Below are 3,369 nucleotides of genomic sequence, written 5' to 3'. Positions count from 1 at the left end.
GCAGGCTGTTCCGCTGGGGAAACGCCTTCGGCCGGGCGCAGACTCGGGTGGGCGCCTGTGGGTACACAAGTGCCCCTGCCAGCCTCGGTTCCTCCAAGCCAGCCCAGGAGGTGACAGTCCCAGGACGCGGGCTCAGGCTGGGGCGACTCAAGGAGGCTTTCTGAGGAAGCTGAGTCGGGCGGTGGTGCCCCATGGTCTCCACCCCCGTCCTAAGCCTGCTGGTGAACCTCTGCGGATCCCCAAAGGGCAGGTTTCTTTTGGGAGGTGGGGGGAGAATAGTGTGAGTTCCACGCTGGAGCGGAAGCTACTGGAAAACCAGGCTTTGCCTCTGACAGTTCAGCTTCCCTCTACCCCAAGCCGGGCTGGGTCATCACCCTGATCGCGGGAAGCGTCCAGACGCGAGCCCCTGGGAAGGCTCTCGGAAGGCCACAAGAGATTAAAATAGGGGTGCCACTGGGACCTCGTATTCCAGCACCCCATCTAAAACAACTATTGGTGAGAAGTGGGTGGCTAATAGTTTAGCACTTTGAATTCGCCAGTTACTGTCAAAGGCAGACACGCACTCATTTAACCCCAGCCACTCTTAGGAAGTAGCTACTGTCTGTCTCCGGTTTACAGAGGGGTACACTGGCTGTGGATGAACACTTTTTCCAGGTGTGGGACAGGAATGCCACATTGTGCAGCCTGGATCCTGCCCTAGAAGACGCCAACACAGAGAGGGCTCTGTGCCCCGGGGCAGGGGGTGGGGTGCACCCTCGGGGTGCAGATCTCACCGCTCTTGCCCGGGCTGTTCTGAGTGTTTCCTCCAGTCCTGGCGGGGAAGAGGGAGGCACAGGTGACCGCAGTCCCGGATGTGGGCATTGGAGAGGAGCTTACCCCACTCCCCTTCCTCAGGGCTCCGTTTTGGGGCCTTTCTCAGGCAGCTTTTCTTCCCTCCAGGCGGCTCGGTTTCTTGGAGGATAGCCTGGGTGGTCACTTGGAGCGGAACACTAGTGCTTTCTCAGCCTTGGCCCAGATGTCCACCCTGACAGCCCTTGGCACCTGCATTCTTCGTACTGAGCCTCCCTGGCTGGTCAGGCCAATGCAATAGTGGGCTCAGGTCTCTCACTACTGCAGAGAAGTCACAACCAGGGGTTCTTTGCTTTAGGGCCAGTCTGGAGGGACCAAGCTTGGGGTTTGCTTCTCACTTCCCGAGCCAATGGGGAGATGCTACTTCCTTGCAGTTTCCTAAAGCGCTGGATAGGAAGCCAGGAGATACAGGAGAGAAAATGCTGAAGACAGGTCTCTGCAGCCCACAGCAATGCAGGGTTTTCATCTGAGAGATTGTTCCCACCCCTATGCCAATGCTTCTCACCCTCTCCTAGTGTCCCAGCTCATGGAAGGGGGTTGATGCTTTGGAAAAGTTGGTTCCTGCACCCAGAGGAATGGTCTCAGCAGTGCTGAGGGTGGCAAGGTCTGGCAGAGACAAATTGCAGGAGGTTCCTTGAGCGTGTGATGCTCAGGGTTATAAGACTGGGAAAGGTTCAGCAAGGGTCCAAACTCGGCCCCCTACCTCTCTTACTATCAAGGACCATGTGACTGCAAAATCTCGAGCACTCTCCAGAAACATTCCCATCAGTTTCTCTAGTCCCTAAATCTTAATCACCCTTGGAATCACCTCTCTGGAGCCTCTCTTCATTTCTTCCTCCTCCTTAAGAACACACTAGTTTAAAATTGGTAGCAAGAGGCGGTAGGCACTGGGTTTTAGTTGGGTATCTCCAGGTTTGTTTTTTTTTCCCAGTGTTTTGAACAGAGTAGAAACTCAGTGTTTGTTGAATGAATAAATCATGTGGATAGAGGACAATCCAAAACCTCCTGAAGAGGCAAGGGTTGCTGCTGGGAGAATGGGCTTGGAGCCAGCAAGAACAAAGAAGCTCAGTGGGGGTGGGTTGGATTGGGGGAGGAGAAAGCCCTGGCCAGAAAATACCTGCCTTAGGCGGAAGTTTGGGGAGAGGTGCTTTGCTGGGAAGGAATGTGCCCAAGGGCTGGGTGCCACTGGGTTCTCTCCTAGGCCAGGGTCTGCTCACATCAGTGGCAGGAACCCAGAACTCACTTTGCCCTTCAAAGTCTCCCAGAATGGAAACTCAAAATCAACACAAGAGAAATAGCCATGAGATAACACGGGTCCCCCTGCTCCCAGAGATCCCAAGAATGGGACAGAAGTTTCCTAGTAATCTCACTAGATCTCCAAGTGCAGAGTGGAACCAGAAGGCCCCAAAGTGGGACAGAACAGTGTCACTGATGGGTTGATGATGGAGGCAGTCCAGTGGGTGGTGGTGAGGGGACAGGAGACTGCCAAGGACTGCCAAGACCTTGACTCCGAGCAGGTGTGACAGCTGAAGGCCTAAGGGCAAGGCCAGCATGGAGTCTGAAGACAGCGCCTCCCAGGCAGCATTCTCTGGGTCTTGCAGAAGTTGGGGGACACAAGTTGGGGGGGCAGGTTTGAAGGCATCTGAACTTTAGGGAGCCCTAGAGAGACCTTGCCGACTCAGCTTCTAACTGTCCCCTCTTCCCTTCCTGCCATTTGATCCCTGCCTGCCTCTCCCAGGGGAGGCTGGATGGCTTCCTGGTCGGAACCTCTGCTCTGCTGCTCCACTGTGCTGTGACTGTAATCAAGTTATGGTCCTTTCTGTGGCTCAGTTTCCTTATCTGTGAAACAGAGAAAGTACTAGTTTTATTGCAATGGACTTTTGGGAAGACTGAGTGGGTACAGGTAAAACTCACATCAGGGCCTTCCCATCAACTGGAAGGAGGGCTAACCTGCCCACGTGGTCTCTCTCCCTTCCTCCACTCCCCTCTCATCCCACTATTGTTCAAGTCTCAGGAAGGAAACTGTCTTGAGCTTTCAGTATGCACAGGTGCTGTACTAGGCAGCAGGAAACTGAGGAGAGAAACAGGAGAGACTCAATCGTCTTATTTCACTTCATCCTCACAATGATCTTGAGAGCTGCTCACCTGCTTTAGGAGTTTTATGCTCATTTTTCTAGTCGAGAAGACAGAAGCTGAGAGTGGGTAAGCAACTTGCCCAAGGTCACATACTTAAACTATTCAGAGCCAAGAGCAGAATCCACACTACATGATTGCCTGTTCCTGGCCTCTGGTCTCCTGCCTCGCCCTGGAAACCCTCTGAATAGTTCAGTGGCTGAGTCTGAAGCAGGGGAGAGCACTATAGGCTGCTTCTGCCTCCCTGTGACATGTCCCGGGGTCACTGGGCTCTTTCTAACCTGAGTGTAGGTAGTTGACATGTTTATCTCTTCGTTCAATTTTCTCATCTGTAAAATGGGTATAAAACAAAGCCTTTCCCCTTGTGTTGTTGTAAGCTTTATAGGA

Source organism: Cavia porcellus, unplaced genomic scaffold, assembly GCF_034190915.1.
Source record: "Cavia porcellus strain 051 isolate PalLab524CR breed Dunkin Hartley unplaced genomic scaffold, mCavPor4.1 scaffold_12, whole genome shotgun sequence".
Lineage (NCBI taxonomy): Eukaryota > Metazoa > Chordata > Mammalia > Rodentia > Caviidae > Cavia > Cavia porcellus.
This window is presented reverse-complemented; position numbering follows the sequence as displayed.